Source organism: Hypanus sabinus, chromosome 7 (assembly GCF_030144855.1).
Source record: "Hypanus sabinus isolate sHypSab1 chromosome 7, sHypSab1.hap1, whole genome shotgun sequence".
Lineage (NCBI taxonomy): Eukaryota > Metazoa > Chordata > Chondrichthyes > Myliobatiformes > Dasyatidae > Hypanus > Hypanus sabinus.
In genome coordinates, this window is record NC_082712.1 from 134,450,708 (window position 1) to 134,471,000 (window position 20,293).

The following is a 20,293-nucleotide window of genomic DNA, read 5'->3' on the forward strand; positions in this document are numbered from 1 at the left end:
TCACAGCCTGAGTTAAGAAGCTGTTACCCAGTCTAGCAGTCCTAGTCCTGATGCTTTAGCAGATTCTTTCAATTTTATTGACATTTCTTCCTGTAGGTATTTGATCAGAATTGCACATAGTACTCCAAGTTAAACCTCAACAATGTATCATACAACATAACATCCAAGTTTACTGTCATTCAACTGCACACATGTGTACCACCAAGCAAAACAACCTTCTTCTGGACCAAGGTGCACAACACAGGACATATAATGCACACATAACACATGAAATAATATTGCCGTAAATAAGTTGACAAATAATAAAATATATTCTAGAAGATTAACATTTAGCATAATGTGCATTTAACACCATAATTTAAAAGGAGAACTGTATAACGCTGCTTACGCTTCATACTTAAGTACACTTCCTGGGTGGAGGCAGGGAGTTCAGTAGTCTCACCACCTGGGGGAAGAAGTTGTTTCTCTTTCTAACACATCTGTCCTGGTATCTCCTGCCTGATGGTAGGGGGTTATAGAGATTGTGGGATGGATGGGAGAGATTCTTGACAATGTTAAATGCCCAGCAAACACAACACTCTTGACCAACTCCTGTACTCAAAACTTTGATTTTGGCACATTAACCTTTGAAGGCCAATGCGCCAAAAGCTCTTGTTACAACCCTATCCACCTGTGATGCCACATTCAAGAAATCATGGATCTGTTTTTCCAGATCCCACTGTTCTACAGCTCTCCTCTGTGCTCTGCCACTCACCCTGTAAGTCCTACCCTAGTTTTCCCTCCCAAAGTGCAGCAACTCACACTTGTCTGCATTAAATTCCATCTGCCATTTTTCAGCCAACTTTTTCCTGCTGGTCTGGATCCTGCTGCAAGCTTTGATAGCCTTTCTCACTGTCCATTACGACCCCAATCTTGGTGTCATCCACAAATTTTCTGATCCAGTTTACCACATTATCATCCAGAACGTTGATATATACGATAAACAACAACTGACACAGCACCAATCCCAGCAGCACAAAACTAGTTATAAGCCTCCAGTCAGAGGAGCAACCATCTACTACCACTCTCTGGCTTACCTTGTGAAGCCAATGTTTAATCCCATTTACTACCTCATCCTGAATTCCATGCAATGTAACCGTTTTGACCAACCTCCCATGCTGGACCTTGTTGAGGGCCTTGTTAACATCCACGTAGACAATATCTACTACCTTTCCTTCGTCAATTTTCCTGGTTGCTTCCTTGAAAATCTTGGGAAGATTGGTTCCGCACAACCTTACCATGCACAAAGCCATGATGACTACCCCTAATCGATCGCTTTCTATCTAAATACATATATGTCTGGTCCCTCAGAATACATTCCAATAACTTATCCACTACTGACGTCAGGCTCATTGGCCTTTAATTAAAGCCTTTTTTGAACAGTGGAACAACATTGGCTATCCTCTAATCCTCCAGTCCTCTGGTATTTCACCTGTGGCTAAGGATGTTTTAAATGCCTCTGTTAGGGCCTTTGCATTTTCTGCACTAATCTCCCACAGGTAAAATAGAAAACCTTGTCAGACCCTGGGGTTTTATCTATTCTTATAGCAAGGACATCTTCCTTTGTAATCTGTATACAGTCCATGAACTCACTGCTGTTTTTTCTTACTTCTTTAGACCCAAAACTGATCTCCCGAATAAATACAGACATAAAAAATCCGGTTAGGATCTCCCTCATCTCTTTTGGCTACACGTCCAGATAACTACACTGATCACCAAGAGGAGCAATATTATCTCTTGCTATCCTTTTGTTCTTAATATATCTGTAGAAGCCCTTGGGATTCTCCTTCAGCTTGGTGGCTAGAGTAACCTCTTGCCTTCTTTTAGCCCTCCGGATTTCCTTCTTAGTTGTTCTTTTGCGATTCTTATCCAACCATGAGCTCATTTGTTTCTTGCTGCCTATACCTGCTCTCCACTTTTTTCTTCTTCTTAACCAAGAACCTCAATATATCTTGAAAACTAAGGTGTTCTAAGCTTGTAAATCTTGCTTTTTATTCAAACAGGAACATACAAACTCTGTACTCTCTATATTTCACTATTGAAGACTTTTCATTTACCAAATATCCCTTTGCCAGAAAATAACATGACCCAATCCATGCTTGTCAGATAATTTCTGATTCCATCAAATTTGGCCTCTCTCCAATTTAGAATCTCAGTCCATGGACCAATCCTATTGAACTGAAATTAATGGAATTATGGTCAGTGGATCCAAAGTGTTCCCTACACACACTTCTGTCACCTGCCCTGACTCGTCCCCAATAGGAGATCCAGCATTACATTCTCTCTAGTTGGGAAGTCTATATATTGATTAAGGAAACTTTACTGAACACATCTGACAAATTCCACCTCATGTAGTCCTTTTACAGTTTGGGATTCCCAGTCAATACGTGAAAGTTTAAAATCACCTATTATCATAACCTTATGCTTCTTAGAATTATCTCTGATCTCTCCACAAATTTGCTCCTTAAATCCCACTGGCTATTAGACAGCCTATAAAATGAATGTAGACATCCCTTTATAACTCCTCAGTTCCACCCATAAAACCTCAGAAGCTGAGCTCTCTCGTCTGAACACAGCCTTGACCTCTTCCCCGACTGGTGACACCTTTAATCCTTTCCACTCTATCAAGTCTAAAACAATAGAACCCTGACATATTGAGTTGCCAGTCCTGTCCCCCCTGCAAATAAGTCTCTATAATGGCTACAATGTCATAACTCTATGTGCTGATCCATGATCTCAACTCATCTGCCTTTCCTATAATACGCCTTACATTGAAATGGACACAACTCAGAACATTATTCCCACCACGCTCAACCTTTTGATTCCTGTCTTTGTATGTAGGCTTAATATCTTTTCCCACAAGCACACCACTGTCTAGTGCTCAGGTTCCCATACCTCTGTAACTCTGGTTTAAACTCCCATTCAAAAGTAAGGAAGTCAAAATTAAATCATAATAATTGAAAAACTACAGATGCCAGAGAAATAGATATTTCTGAAAACATTCAGCAAGTCAGGCAGCATCTGGGACAGAGAAACAGAGTGTAGTTCAGGTCAAGAATCCTCCATCAGAACTGGGAAAGATAAAAGAAATATGGCTTGAAGCTGCAGAGTATGTTGGGGAGGGCTGGGATGGTAAAAGGAACATCTCTGTTAGGATGAGGCCAGGAACGCCAAGGGGAAATGTTGTTCATCCTGTTAATATGTTAGTGGGGCAATTAGAGAGAGAGAAAAAATCTGAACCATGGAATATAAGTGAAGTCAGAGCAGTAAGGGAATGAAACTACAAACAGAAGTTATGGAAATTATGAAATGCAAAGCTGCAGCACATGCTGACTAACAGAGGTAGAAATACACAATTAATATTAATATATTAATATAAATTATATTAATATTAATATTGTCTGGTTCTGACGAAGACCAGAGAGAGCAAGCTACCTGAATTTATGGATTTCAATATGAGTCTGGAACATGCCCAGGTAGAAAAATGATGCTGTTACATAGGTTTACTCTGGCCTTCATTATAACAAAAGCAGAACGTCACAGGCAAGTGTGCCAGAATGAGAATGGGATGGAGAGCTAAAATAACAGGTCAGCACTGTGGACTGAATGCAAGGGCACCATAAATCTTGTTTAATTTCTTTGATGTAAAGAGACGGGTTTGTTCACATCGGATGCTGTACACTAAGTTAGAAATGCACGTAATTCACCTTTTCATCCAAAACAACTGTTCGGATCACTGGACGCAGAGCAGGGGAAAGGTGAAAGTGATGTCAAGCTGGACAGTATGTGTGAGCTGTAAAGTGGCTGAGAGCAGAATAGGTGACAGAGAGAGAGACAGCTTAGGACAAAGAATGGCTTGGTTTCCCCATGGATCAGCTTGGAGGAGATCAATAAGGTTAAGTGAAATTAATTCTTTTGTGAGGCCAAGATTCCCCAGTGAGAGCATAAAGTTACATAAGGGATTTATATGAAGCTGTGGTCATACCAGCAATTAATTTCCACATTCCTGTACAGCTTGCTGAGAATAGTTATGTCATATTCCTTATCGGGAAGAGTTACTTTAAGAAATGCTGTAATTCTGTCATTAAGTCTTACTAGTTGTTAGATAATGGTATATAAAATAAAGTGACTTCATCCACAGTGAAGCACATGGTGAACCTTGATAAACTATGAATGCTGTTTACTATTTGTATAAAATGAATGGTGCTCTTCAGATAAGTGAATTGTCAAAAGAATCATTCACCTGATCTCATTTTGAGTCCTCAGGTATGTTATCAGTTTGAACTCCTTTACTGTTTGTACATTCTTCTGCCTTGAGCTGAATTCTAAGCTCAATTTAGAATCAGAACTGGGAAGGATATCTTCGTTAAATGTGTTTCATTTAATATTTTAAAGAATACTTGTCTTCTTATCATCACTGTGCCTCTGCTGAAACAGAATAAAATGTTCAAGATTTTTGGTAAGATTAGAGCATTCTTATTCTTGCCTCTAAGTGTCAACAGCATTGCTGGCTGGGTGGCAGTTAAAATGTCAATATATTTCCAGCACTAGTTAGCCAAGTTCAATAAGAACACAATGATAAACAGTGTTACAAGAAGAACTCTGACATTGTAATGATTCTTCTAGTGCTCCATAAACCTGGACTTCATTGTGAAATTAATGTTCCTTCTTTGTGAAGACTGATCAGAAGTGGTGAAACAAAAACAAAAAATTCTGGAAATACACAGCAGGTTGGACAGGATCTGTGGAGAGAGAAACAGAGTTAGTGAATGCTTCAGGTTAGTGAAAACTAATGCTCTCTAGTTAAAATGAAACATCATCGGCTTGAAAGGTTAACTCGGTTTCTCTCTTATTTCTGAGTATTACTAGTGTTTACATATTGTTCTGGAGTTCCAACATTTCTAGTTTTAGAACATAAAACATGGAGCAGTACAGTACACATACAGGCTCTTCAGCCCACGATATTATACCTACCCTTCAACCTACTCTAAGGTCAATCTAACCCTTGCCTCCTACATAGCCCTCCACTTTCCTTTATCCATGTGCCTATTTAAGAGTCTCTTAAATTTCCATAATGTATACTTATCATATATATTCATTCTATTACAACCTTGGCAGCATATTCCACAAATCCACCACTCTTTGCAAAAAGACTTACCTTAGGCATCACCCATATACTTTTTTCCAATCACCTTAAAATTGTGCCTTCTTGTTTTAGCCTTTTCCACGCTGGGAAGAAGTCTCTGACTGTCCGCTCTGTCTATGCCTCTCATCATTCTCTATCAAGTCACCTATCATACTCCTTGATGTGGAGGGGCATGGGTGTTAGAGGAGGGCGAGGGGATTGAAAGAACATGGAAGTGCCCACTTTCATGTAGCAGAAGATGCCTGCAGACCTGCAGCAGTAGAAGTCCATCGTTGTCCATCCTTATCCATCCCACTAGATTCCTAAATGCATGGGGAAATACCCAGTTCGAACCTTAAAAGGACACCTGCAGCACAACAGCAGACAGCAAAACCTTCCTCTAAATATTCAAGCAATACACACAAAATGCTGAAGGTACTCAGCAGACCAGGTAGCATCTATGGAAAAAAAGTAGTCGACATTTCGGGCTGAGACCCTTCATGAGGACTGAAATGTGCTGATCTAAGCAGGCAGCAGTGTGGCTCAAAGTATTGCTCCTCCCAAGTAGATTACTCAAATCACATTGGCTAACTCCAAGTCACGTAATTTGCCTCACACTCATCAGTGAAGCTTGGCTATCGAGTTAAGGAAGTTTAACTTGCTTCAAAAATGGTTTAAAAATTCACCGAAAATTAATTATTGAGGTATATTTGTAAATCACCTCATTCATATGTATGGTGTCCGTAGGTCAGCCATTTACAACCCTGGGAAGGTCTGTACTGAGTAAGATGTGAGCACACTGCTATCAAGACTGTATTATATCTGGTCTCCCCAATCCTGTTGCTATCACTGTGTAAAATGGTACATTTGGATATTTTCCAGTAACTAGCAGTTTTACTTGGCATTATAACATTGCTTGGCATACTTTGGTAACTGATACTGTTGCAGTAAGTGGCTTTTTTCCTATCGTATCTCTGCCAGTTTGAATAATCTGTTTGATCAACAATGGGAACTTACCTTAGAAATGGTAATCTCAGGAACCAAAAAAGCAAAGTTAGTTTAATATTACTGAGGTTAGGAGACTCTATAAGTGTATATACAGTATATTCATGTTGGATGAAGGAAGTTGCTTTCCTACCCAAGAACTTCCCTCTTTTATAAGTGCTCCCCGTTAAGAAATGCATTCCACATTCACCCAAAGATGGATAACTAAGTATTTACAATAAGTTCCTGAGTTTGATTAATTGCTTAAACACCATTGTAGATGAAAGTATAAGACTCAGGACATGTGGATATAAACCACTGTGCCCTACCTTGTGTCCTCTAAGAATGCTTGTTGGTTTGTAAAGTCTGAATCAGAACCAAGGATTTGCAGGTAAAGGGGCACCAGGGTTTGCCTCCTACTTTACTTTCAATCGCTGTTTATTTTTAAGTATTTTTATAGAATTATAATTGATCTGATTGTAACTGATACTTGCTGGAAAGAAAAGCTACTAGAGAATTATCATACCAATGTACAGAGTGTGAGGTCAGTCTCCATGAAAGGGCAGCAAATCATTGGCATAATTTAAATGGGTTTTCTCTAAGTGTCGTGTGAGTTTTATCACATTTCAAGTAACAATGGAACAACCAGCAGGTTTTTTTTATCTTTTCAAGATTTGCACTTAAAATATGAACAGGGACAAACGTTCTTTCCTGGAAGAGAATAACTCCTAAAATGTTTGTGAAGTTGAGTATCATCCAGCTCTATAATTGGCACCCTGCCTATCACACTACATTTCAATTATTTTCTCTGCTAGAACACCATAGCTGTCATATACATCATCTACAAAATGCAATGCAGTTTCTTGTCTCAACACCTACAGGTTTGCTTCTCCCCCCCCCCCCCCATTGTCATTAATCACCTCGACTTGAAAGTATCGTTTCTTCAGCATCTCAATCATGAGACTCCTTACCAAAGCGCACTCCGTCATTATCTTCATCAAAAGTACTACGGTGGTGCAATAAAGAAATTAGGGAGTAGCTGGCCTTGAGTTTGTTGCTGACTGCATGTATGAAATGATAGAATATGCTTTCACTTGCTAAGAAGAATGGAGTACTTTTCTGGAGTATATGGGAAACAGATTAGTGAATGCTGTGAATTGCAGCTTCTAGACTGCAGGGATATTTGAGCCTCAGGGAAGTCGAGATGTAATGGTTGCCAGGAGACTCTTCATGTTGCTAACCACGGGGACTACAGGGCTTGAGCAACAGCCTGAGTCCACCAGTCTGATACCGTTATATCTCGGGACAGCAGTAAATGACAGGCCTTGCCTTTGCCCTGCTTCCTCTGAGCTACCTCTACCAGCAGACAGATTGCTGCTGGTTCCTTTCACGCTACTCTGCTTTTGTGCCTGGACTCTGACTGGATGCAAGCAGAATGATCATTTGCACAGAAGTCATCTGTAAATTTCATTCTTCATGCATTAGGGATTAGGGATGAGTGAAAGGATGAATCATAGTCATGGAAAATTTTCTGCATGTCAGATATGCATTACCACAGATGATCCTACGTTGTTATATGATATCTGAAGATTGAGATAATGGAAACTTTCATTTCTAGTAGGTGTATGGGTGTTCTCAGTTCAGGGTGAATTTCATAGGTGCAGCATGGGTCAAGAAGAAGCCAACAATACCTGAAAAATCTGTTAATTTTCTGTAGGCTGAGCTGTAAAGAATGTCTGTAAGCACTTCCCCTTTCCTTAATCTCCCAGAGCCAAAACCATTCTTAGTTACTTTGGGCCACCTTCCCATTCATATAGATCATGGCTAACGTGATACTGCAAATCTAGTTTTTCTCTTTTGCAAAAGCCTTGAAAACTTCCAATGCCCTACTATTCACAGCCTTTAGGACAGAATGTTTCAATTTCTTACTCTGCTTTGTTGTGAAAAGAAAAATCCTTGACTTTGTTTCTGAATGACTATATCCTAATTTAAACACTCTATGCATAAAATCACCTACAGTTGATGTAGTGACAGTATGTTATTCTGGTTTCCAGGTTAACTTCCACATAGTAGTTGCCACTGTCATAAAATACTTAGCATTATCAACTGGAATGAATTTCTCAATATTGTATCTGGGTAATTAGTTTATATCTATTGTTTATTATGAAGGGTACTCTGCACAAAAGTTGGGGGGTTATGCTTCAGTTATGTAGGCAACTGGTGAGACTGAATAGGAAATATTGTGTACTGTGTAAGTTTCCTTATTCAAGAAAAGTTGTTTATGCATTGACTGATACCTGGAATAGGCAGGTTGTCTTAACGGGAAGGATTGGACAGACTAGGTTCGTATCTGCTGGAGTTTAGAAGAGAGACAGGGAACCTGATTTATTTGACAGGGATATAAAAAGGATTTTTCCTCATATGGGGAAATCAAGGACTAGAGGTCACTTTTTAAAAAGAAGGAGATTACGGATTTATTACAGTGAAGCAACCCTCTTTCCTCAAAGAGTCTCACTGTGGTGAACTACATATACCTGTCTGGACTCCCCCGCTGACTGCTCCTGTGGCCCCTCCCACAGACCCGTCTCAGAGAGAGGTGAGGTCTTTTGATGAATTGCTCTGCACCTGTGGTGAACTACATATACCTGTCTGGACACCCCCCCCTCCCCCCGCTGACTGCTCCTGTGGCTCCTCCCACAGACCCGTCTCAGAGAGAGGTGAGGGCTTTTGATCAATTGCTCTGCACCTGTGGCGAACTACATATACCTGTCTGGACACGCCCCCTGCTGACTGCTCCTGTGGCTCCTCCCACAGACCCCAGTATAAAGGTGATTGAGGCCTAAGCCCGGCCCTCAGTCTCCAGGATGTAGTATGGTGGTCAACCACTGCTTGTTCCTTCTTCCAGTCAATAAAAGCCGATATCTCACCTTTACGTCTCAGAGAGAGTTATTGATGCACCATCAATAACTCTCTCTGAGACGGGTCTGTGGGAGGAGCCACAGGAGCAGTCAGCTGGGGGGGGGGGGGTGGGGGGTGTCCAGACAGGTATATGTAGTTCACCACAGGGTGGTAACAGCAGTCTTTGAATTTTCTTTGCTACCTAAGAAAAGGTAGATAAATATTTGATAGGCATGGGAAATGTTACTATGGGTAGATGGGAATGTAGAGTTGAGGTTTTATCCATCCCAGCCATGATGGTACAAGTGCCAAAGAGGCTAAGTGATGCCTGGATCTTATGTAACCAATCTAACCCTTCACCTTTCAAGTTGATCACTATTCAGTCTTCCATACTCAACCAGATAAGTTTATGAAACATGCCCCCTTTTTTGTTCAAATTGTCATTTTTTGCAAAAAGTGTGTATAATTTACTTGTGGATAGTTTACTTGTGAATCCTGCTATCTGATGCTATGTAAGTGTTTAATTACACCAGTGCATTAATGTACTTGTGTGTACTTGTACATATGACAATAAACTAATATATTCCACTGTGCTTCCAATTACCACTTGGGCACCTTTTGGTGAAATCTACTGAATGTTAGATTTGGGTCTTTGGGTCAAAAGGTTGTAGAGATAAGGATGTAATCCAGAGACAGATCAATGCACGAACTCAGTGCTGAATACCTGTGGTACTGAGGGAATGGGGAATTAACAGAGCTAACATGTTCTAGAATGGGTTACACAGTATATTCCGTTGCCTTGGACCTTCCAGATGAACTATAAGATCCCGTGACAGTTTCTGAAGAAGGAAAATTGAGTTCTCTATGTCCAATATTTTATTTGTCAACTAACATCACAAAAATAGATTATCTGACTATTGTCAGTTAGTTGTGGGGATCTTGCTGTGACAAATAAACAGCCAAGTTTTCTGTTAAAACTTCAGTACCTATGTACAGAAGCACTTATTTGACTGTAAAGCACATTGGTTCTTATCCTAAGGTCTTGAAAGTTGCTTTGTAAATTTACAACTTCTTTTAATGTGACAGATGAAGGAACGGGGATACACTTACCTCCACACTAGAGACAGCAAAGCCAATACAATGAGCACACACTGGACTAGATGACACATAACATTGTCCAGTTAAAATTCTAAAATGTGGTAGGCAGATTAGGGGTGAAGTTGGGGAGGGGGTTCAAGTGGGTGATGGATTCACTGCAGTTTTAACCAATGTGTGTTAGTAATTTTGTGCATAAGTAGTCTGTGTGATATGGCCCATCACCCATGATTTACCCTAGTGTAGGTGAACCCTTTCCACATTGAAGGTGACAACTTGAAATTTGACATTTAATGTCACTCAGTAGAGGTGAAGAAAACACTTTTCTAGTAGTTTTGCAACAAGGACAGCTGGTTAGCAAGTACAGTTAAAACAAAGAAAGAGGTCAGAAGTTACAAGTCTTTACTTGAATGCTACTCTCCCTCAACTTGGTATCCATAAAAGGTGATTTTTAGAAGCACTACAATTTTCTTGTCTTCCTACTGAGACTTCCACAGTATGTTGCCAGTCTGAATAATATTTACAGAAATGCCCTATCTCAGTAAGTGATGTTATAAACATATGAAGCTTATTTTTTTATATCTGCTAATGTGCATATAAAATTAGTAAAAAGTCAGCTGCTTTGTAATCATTTATTTCTTCAAAGGTCTGTTGGGATTTTTAAAACAGAAATGAAAGTTTGCTATCACTGATTGCTGACGGTGTCTAACAACCAAAATTCAACAGGATCAACAATATGTGATACAGTAAAGAGAAGCAAACTGATTTAAAAATATTCTTCCAAGACTTTTGCCCCTGGTTGAAGAGGTGAATAAACAACTGCAAATTGCTAAACTTGAACTCCCAGTGTGGACTTGATGTCTGGGAATACTGCTTCCTTCCGGCTTCTGAAGATGAAGTCACTGAGGAAATCCAATGCTGCCTGTGGAGACAAAAGATTCTGGTGACTCTTCCAGGGTGTCAGCTCTTGGCATCTTTTTATTTCAGCTTTTTCACTAATGAGCCTAGTCTCCTGAATGCAATTATTCTGCACTTGGGCAACATGTTAGTTTAGTAATTAGCACAACTATTCTACAGCACCAGGGATCATCAAACAGCATTTGATTCTCATCACCGTCTGTAAGGAATTTGTATATTCTCCCCATAAATGTGTGTGTTTCCTCAGCGTGCTCTGGTTTCCTCCCACATTCCAAAGCCAGAGAGGTTAGGGTGAGTAAGTTGTGGGCATGCGATGCCGACACCAGAAGTATGGGGACACTTGCAAAATGGCCAGCACAATCCTCACTGATTTAAATTGTAAACAAATGACAAATTTAACTGTATGTTTCAATATTTCATGTACATTTGACAAATAAAGCTCACTTAATCTTTGCCTAGCAACCAGCCATTGATGCCAGTAGCAATGAGCTCAAAGGAATAATTTCTAGACTTGCTTCTTAATCAATGCCAGCCTTACCTGCCTGCCTTGCATACAGGTATTATCCTAGATGTGCTTTCTCTAACCAATTAAGTATCTAGTATATTTCTGTCTTCTTTCTGAGACAGGTTTTGAGGCTGAAAAATCAATAATTTATCCATTTGTTCCACATACCATATTGATTCAATTCTAGAGATGACCCTTAAGGTTTACCCTGCTCCACAAATAGCAGGGGAGAATTGTGATTCTAAGAATAATTTATCAGAGACTGACTGAACCAAAAGTGATGGGAAAATATTTGTTATAAGTGTACACACTTCCATGTGAAGCATTGACATGAGGTGGCAGATTCTACAAAGTGCTAACATGATACAGATCTTTGTAAAAGTATTCAGCCAACAACCCATTGTTCACATAAATGATTATTACAATCAGGAATTTAACTGAGATATTTTTATTTCTGAATCACGTGTTCCAAAGTAGAGCCGCAAATACAAGGAAAATTGTAAAACATGAAAAACTAAAAAATTCAAAAACCAAAATATCTGTTGTTCAAAAGTATTCATCCTCCTTTGCTCAGTATTTATTTGAACCACCTCTCACAGCTATGACAGCCAGTAATCTTTTTGGATAAGTTTCTATTAGCTTTGCACAACATGATGGAACGGGATTTGCCCCTTTCTCTTCGCAAAATTGCTCAAGCTGTGCCAGGTTAGTTGGGGAGCAGTAGCGAACAGCAATCCTGTGGTCTTACCAGAGATGTTTGAATGGATTAAGGTCTACGTGGATGTTAGCAATGCCTTTGAAAAAGTATCAAATGGGAAGTTGGTCCAGAAGACTCAGTTGCTTGTCATTCAAGATGAAGTAGTAACTTAGATTCAACATTGGTTTAGTGGGAGAAGTGGTTAATTCTCTGACTGGAGGCAGTCGTATACCACAAGGATCAGAGCTAGGTTTGTTGTTGTTTGTCATCTACCATATATTAATGATTTGGTTGAAAATATGGTAAACTGGATCTACAAATTTGTGGATTATGAGAGGTTTAGTTCAGGTAAATACAGCAGGCTTTTACCACTGAGGCTGGGTGAGACTAGGCCTAGAGGGCATGGGTTAAAGGTGAAAGATGAAATGTTCAAAGGATACACGAGTCGGAACTTCACAGAGGGTAACGAGAGTGTTGAACGGGCTGCCAGCACAAATCTTTGATTACAACATTTAAGGGAAGTTTAGATAATACATGGTTGGGACAAGTATGGATGGCTATGTCAAGGTGCAATTCGATAAGACTAGGCAAAATACAGTTCTGCATGGACTAGATGGGCTGAAGGGCCTGATTCTGTGCTGTAGTGTTCTTTGACTCTATGGATGATAATAATGTAACACCCTGCGAAAGGTTTCACTGCTAATGCAATGGTTTCTTTGTAGCAGCAGTCTCTGGGTTATGGCTTTGGAATTTGCACCATCCAATGAGGGGAGTGGTGTTTCTTTCTTGTGTGTCTAACAGGAGGTATTCATGTTCTTTTGTCAGTGAGAGATGAAGAGAGAAGACATGAGTGGAGCAAGCTGGTAGACCACGGGACAGAGTGGACTTGAAGTGAGGGTCTGGGGGTTGACGACGCTCGGAGGAAATCGATGGGAACAAATGAATGGAAAGCCGTGAGCTCCAACGTGCACATTAGACTGATACATTAAAATGCGCCCTTTTTCTTTTTGTATTCTTTACTAATCCTATAGTCAAATTAAGAATTATAAAGCTTAATCGTTTAATTGCATATGGTGTACTGTCTGATATTTTGCAGTGCTGATTTCTAACAGGGAACACAGCAAGCAGCATGCACACAAATGAGATTTCACAAGTTTGGCGGGGCCAGAGACTGTCTTCCCCTAGACTAACATCACCAGCCGAACCTAAGGGTTACAACAGATAAATATTTGACAACTAATTCAATGTAGCAGTATTTGAAAGCACATTATAAAGTAAGCATGGTTTCCTTAAGGGGAAATCTTGCCTGTCAAGTCTGTTGGAATTATTTGAGGAAATAACAGGCAGTAGTGGAAATAACAAAGGAGAGTCAGTGGATATTGTTCACTTGGATTTTCAGAGGGCCTTTAACGAAGTGCTGCACATGAGTCTGCTAAACCAGATAAGGGCCCATGGTGTTACAGGAAAGTTACTAGCATGGATAGAAGATTGGCTAACTGGGAGGAAGCATAGAGTGGGATTAAAGGTGGTCTGTTCTGGTTAGATCCAGGTGAGTAGTGGTGTTCCACAGAGGTTGGTGTTGGGACTGCATCTTTTCACATTATATGTCAATGATTTGGAAGACAGGATTGTTTGGCCAAGTTTTCAAATGATAAAAAGATAGGTGGAGGGGCAGGTGGTGCTGAGGAAGCAGGGAGTCTGCAGAAGGGCCTGTACAGATTAGGGCAATGGGCAAATAAGTGGCACATGGAATATAGTGTAGGGAAGTTAATGGTCATGCACTACGGTAGAAGGAATAAAGGTGTAGATTTTTTTCAAAATGGGGAAGAAATTCAAAAGTCAGAGATGCAGAGGGGCTTGAGAGTCCTTATCCAGTATTCTGTAAAGGTTAACTTACAGGTTGAGTCAGTGGGTAAATGCAATATTAACATTCGTTTCGCAAGGACTAGAATTTCAAAGCAAGGATGTAATGCTGAGGCTTTATACGGCACTGGTCAAACTGCACTCGGAGTATTGCGAGCAATTTTGGTCCCCTTATCTGAGAAAGGACGTGCTAGCATTGGAGAGGTTCATGACAATTGTTCTGGGAATGAAAGGGTGAATACATGAACTGCATTTGTTCTGAGCTTGTACTTCCTGCAGTTTAGAAGAATGAGTGGGGGGGGGGGGGGGGTGGTCTCATTGAAATCTATTGAATATTGAAAAGCCTTGTGGAGATGATGTTTCCTATTGTGGGTGAATTTAGGACCAGAGGGCACAGATGCAAATTTGAAGGACATCCCTTTCGAACAAGTAATTTCTTTAGCCAGTGGTGAATTTGAATTTGTGGAATTCTTTGCCATAGGTGGCTGTGGAGGACAAGTCAATGGGTATATTTAAAGTGGGTTTACAGATCAAAGGATATGGGGAGAAGTCAGGGATAATGGGGTTGAATGGGGGTAACAAATCAGCCATGATGGAATGGTGAAGGCTTAATGGGCCAAATAGTCTAATTCATGCTCTCAGGTCTTAAGGTTTTATGGCCATCTGTACGGAACCAAAGAACCCATCTGAGATTTTTAATAAAGATTCTCTTGAGTTTTCACATTGAGAAAAAAAGTGGAAGCTAAAGTAATAGAGGAAATGAGTGTTGTTGTTAAGAACCACATGGAAATTAGCAAGAAAGAGGTAATAAGGCCTTAAAGGACATTGAATCTCCAGGGCCTGACCTGGTGCATTTTCAGACCTTGTGAGAAGTTAGAAAAAAATTGTATAGGTTGGTGCAGTGATGTTTGCTTCATCTCTGGCTGCAGATGACACTCTGGAGCACTGGTGGGTGGCTAATGTGGCACCCTTGTTCAAAAATAGTAACAAATAAAGCCAGGAAACTATATGCCAGTGAGTCTGAAATCTCTGGTGGGTGAATTACTGGAGTGTTTTTTGACCGGCATCAGCATTTGGAGATTCTGCACAGCTTTGTGTGTGGGAAGTCATGTCTGAATATCTCTAGGATTTATTTAAGGAGATAACCAAGAGGGTAGGGTAGTGATATTGTCTATATGGACTTTGCCAAGGTCCCTCATAGAAGACTTATCGGGAAGGTTAGATCACACAGGATCTGTGGGGTAATGCTGTAGCTGAATGGATTCGTAATTGGCTCAGTGGTAGGTAGAAAAGGGTGCTGGTCAAAGATTGTTTGGTGGTCTCAAGGCCTGAAACTAGACGTGTGCCACAGGCATCAGAGTGGGGACATTTTTGTTGTTTGTAATTTATATGAAAAATTTGAATGTATGAGGTGTGGTAAGTAATTTTTGGATGGTAGTAAAATAAGTGGTGTCATAAATTGTGGAGAACCATGTGATAGAGTCATAGAGAACTAAAGCACAGAAACAGGTCTGTCTAATCTATACCAAACTTTATTATGCCTAGTCCTGTTGACCTGCACCTGGACCGCAGCCTTCCATACCCTTCCCATCCATGTACCTATCCAAACTCCTCTTAAATGTTGAAATCAAACTTGTATCCACCACTTCTGCTGGCTGCTTGTTTCACACTGTACCACCCTCTGGACAAAGAAGTACTCCTCACATTCCCTTTAAACATTTCACCTTTCACCCTTAACCCATGAATTCTAGCTCACCCAACCTCAGTGAAAAAGCCTACTTGCATTTACCTTGTCTATACTCCTCATAATTTTGTATACCTCATCAAATCTCTCCTCATTCTCCAACACTCTAGGGAATATTAGTCCTAACCTATTCAAGCTTTCGGTATAACTGAGGTCCTCATGCCCCAACAAACCATTGTAAATTTCCTTTGTACTCTTTCAATCTTATTGATATCTTTCCTAGGTAGGTAGGTAGGTGACAGAAACTGCACACAAAACTCCAAATTAGGCCTCAGTAACATTTTATACAATTTCATCATAACATTCCAACTCCTGAACTCAATAATTCGATTATTAAGGCCAATGTGCCTAAAGCTCTCTTTACAACTGTAGCTACTTTCCAGGAACTATATGTCTGTTCTACCACATTCCTCAGTGCCCCCGTTCCCTGTGTAAATCTTCCCCTTCATCCTCCCTAAATGCAACACTTCACTTGTCCGCATGAAATTCCATTTGCTATTTTTCAGCCCATTTTTGCAGTTGGACTAGATCACACTACAAGCTTTGATAGCTTTCCATACTGTCAATTATTCAGATTCAGATTCAGGTTCAGCTTATTGTCATTTAGAAACCACAAATGTAATGCAGTTAAAAAATGAGACAACGTTTTTCCAGAATGATATCACAAAAGCATATGACAAAACAGACTACACCAGAAAATCCACATAACGTTTGGCAATCCCCAATCCAGAGTCTGGAAAGGCTGCTGTGTATTAATCTCGTGCTACTGTCTAGCGCGTTCCCCAGAAAAGAGCTCCAAATCCAACAGACAAAACAAAACCAAAAACTAAAGCTACAAGACCTGCACAAAACCACATAGTTATAACAAATAGTTACAACAGTGCAAACAATAGCATAATTAATAAAAAAAAGACCATGGGCACAGTAAAAATAGTCCAAAGATGTTCAAGGACTATAAGTTCAAAAGAAATCACCAGACAGTTTCCACAAGTCCTCAGGGTCCTGACACACTCACCATCTCACGCCGGCGGCAGAAGGAAATATCCCTGAATTATGCCTCCAATCTTGGTGACCTCCACAAATTTGCTGATTCAGTTTGCCGCACTACCATCCAGTTCATTGACACTGATGACAACGGACTACATAGACCCAGCACTGATCCCTGCAGCACACCACTAGTCATGGGCCTCCAGTCAAAGAGACAACCATTTAAGACCATAAGATATAGGAGCTGAAGTAGGCCATTTGGCCAATCGAGACTGCTCCGCCATTCAATCATGGGCTGCTCCAATTCTTTGATGCCCTGGATAATCAAGAACCTGTCTATCTCTGCCTTAATTGCACCCAATAACTTAGCCTCCACAAGTCATTGAACTATTATCACTAGATCTAAAGTGAACTCCTACACACATACACACACACTATCGCACTCCCTCTGGTTGGGACCTCTATATATTGATTAAGGAACTTTTCCTGAACACATTTGACAAACATTATCCGATTCAATCCTTTTACAGTATGGGAGTCAGTCAATATGTGGGAATTTAAAATCACTTTCTATCACAACCTTATGTTTCTTGCAATGTCTCTACAAATTTATTCCTCTCAATCCTACTGACTATTGGGTTGTCTATAATTCCATTAACATGGTCATCCCTTTTTTATTCCTCAGTTCAACCTATATGGCCTCAGTAGACGAGCTGTCCAGTATTTCCTGTCTGAGTATTGCCATGACGTTTTCCCTGACTAGTAATGCCACCCCTCTCTCTTTAATCCCTCTCTCACTATTATGTCTGAAGTAATGGAGCCCAGCCAACACTGAACTGACAGTCCAGCTCTCCTGCATCCAAGTCTCACTAATATTTACAATGTCATAATTTCATGTGCTGGTCCATACCCTAAGCAAATCCAGATAGATGAGAGGTATGGCATTTTGGGAGATCAAATTTGGATAGGACTTACACAGTTAATGGTAGGGACCTGGGAAATGTCTTGGAGCAGAGACAACTGGGAGTACAAGTGCATAGCTCACTGAAAGCAGTGTCACAGTTAAATAAGCTTGTGCAGAGGTGTTTGGCATGCTGGCCTTCATCAGTCAGGGCATTAGTTATAGGAGCTGAGAAGTTATGTTGAAGCTAAATAAGACATTGGTTAGGCTGTACTTGGAGTATTGAGCAACACACACAAGATGGGGCAGGAAGTCAGCAAGTCAGTTAGCATCTATGGAGGGGAATAAATAGTTGATCGTTTCCTAGAAAGGAGGGAGGCAGAAGGTGGGGGAGGAGAACAGGTGATAGGTGAGACCAGCTGAAGGAAGGTGGTGGGTGGGGGAGAGGGGAATGAAGTAAGAAGTTGAGTGGGGATAGGTGGAAGAGGTGAAGGGCTGAAGAAAGATGAATCTAAGAGGACAGTGGACCATGGAAGATAGCAGGGTACCAGATGGAGGTGATGGGCAGGCAAGGTGAAGGAAGGGATGAGAGGTTAACTAGAATGTAGAATAGAAAAAAAAGGAAGGGGAAAAATTACCAGAAGTCAGAGAAATCAATGTTCATGCCATCAGGTTGGACAGAATATAAGATGTTGATCCTCCAACATGAGCTTGGTCTCATTTTGGCAGTAGAGTAAGCCATGGATAGATAGTACTGAAGTATTGTATAGAGTTTTGGTCATCCTAGTTCAGAAACGATTTACAAGGATGTTGCTGGGACCTGAGGGCTTAAATTACTAGGAGAAGTTGTGTACTACAACTTTAATCTCTGGAATGTAGGAAATTGATGGGTGACCTAAAGAATGCTGTCATCAATGGTCTGTAGAGAATACATATCTTTGTATGCAAAGCTCCACATGTTAAACTGTTAAATCATGAATATTGTTTTAACTTGAGTAGAGAAGAAATTTCTTTATTGAGAATGCTTTAAGTCTTTGCACTCTTTACCTGGATGGTTGCTAATGGTCAGCTATTAAGTATAATCAAGTTTGAGATCAGCCCAAAGAGAATCAATGAAAATATGTGATTGGGTAGGAAGGAATATGAGGTACTTTAGACAAGACTAAAGTTATAAGCAAATGATTATACTTGAAGTAAAACATCTCTCATGAATAAGAATTGGAAAGGGTTTGAATTTTAAAACTAGCAATAAACACACTCACAGACTGATACCACTGTTCCACTAATTGTACCCTCATCTCTCCTCACTGTCCCTCTTTGCTCCACTTACGTCCCCTTCCCTGCTTCACTTAATGTCCTTTACTGAACCCATTACCACATCTTAGCTGCTTCTTTGCGCCTTGCCAAACTTATGCCTGTATCCCAGAGTGATAACAATCATCAATAAACTATGTCCACTTGTGTACGTTAATGTTATTTAGTAAGGCTATAATTAGTTCTGTATGGTAATGGTGTATTAGGTTGTAGAGGCCAGTGTGGTAACTGGGTACGGAATTTAAAAAAAACTGCTTGTGAGGCCCAGCAACTTAAAGATGCTGTTCAGTAAGCTGATCAGCAATCCGCGTTTGGTTCCTCTGTTTGTGATAACCGCTGTGTTGCCAGTAATGTAGACTAATTTTTCTTGGTACTGATCCCTATAGTTGACAACATCTGGAAGAAGGATTTGAGTTTCTTAAATACAGGCCACCCTCAGGTAATGAATGAGCTGTTTTTACAGGTGTCCTTAAGACAACTTTGTCAAAGTCTGTTAATATACAAAAATAATCGCTCAGTATTGTAACCACACCTCCACATTTTTGTAATGAATAGCATCAAAAACACACAAGACTGATAAGAAAGAACCATTTCTAAAAATACAGAGAGAGAGAGGAAACTAGTTCTACCATCTGTAGGAATGTATTTAAATGCATTAAACTTTGAATATAATATTAAAGGAGTTCATTCATGTGTACAGGTGTCAGGAAGTTGGGTGTTTGTAACATAGGGGCTGTCTATACATGCATTGAAAATCATATGTTGGAGTATGATGTGATATGATATGATGTGAACAACAGGAATTGTAACTGGATTTTTAAACATATACTATGCAAGAATTAAATACTTGAAATGTTGGGTCACTGTTCATGCAACATATTTGGTTTCTTTCCATTTGGTTAGTATTTCCATTCATAATTTTATAGGCATCAAAATGTACTGTGTGTGTTTGCTTATGTATATAATGCCTGATGAGTATGAATTTCCATGGAAGTTCAATCTATGCCCTTTATTCAAAATATTGTGTGTATTTCAGCCTGATTTTCTGACTCCACCTCATTAATTGCAAAAATATCAAAGAAAGATGATATCACTTCCTATCACTCAGTAGAAGGTATTCCAGTAATTTTAATGTTTTCTTAACAACGATATTCCCAAGGATTCACATAACAAAAATACAGCATAACATCCTTATTCTTTCTTCCTTTACTTGGGAGAGTGGT

At 40.0% G+C, this 20,293-nt stretch overlaps 1 protein-coding gene across 4 annotated transcripts in view; it reads right to left on the reverse strand.

Annotated features, from left to right (window-relative positions):
• Positions 1-10,759: 10,759 nt before the first annotated feature.
• Positions 10,760-20,293, reverse strand: part of saxo4 (stabilizer of axonemal microtubules 4) — a 155,267-nt gene continuing 145,733 nt past the window's right edge. For all 4 annotated transcript variants that reach the window (XM_059975676.1, XM_059975678.1, XM_059975675.1 and 1 more), the window contains one exon: positions 10,760-11,063. The gene's annotated coding sequence lies outside the window, so the exon portion shown is untranslated. The remainder of the gene's footprint in view (positions 11,064-20,293) is intronic.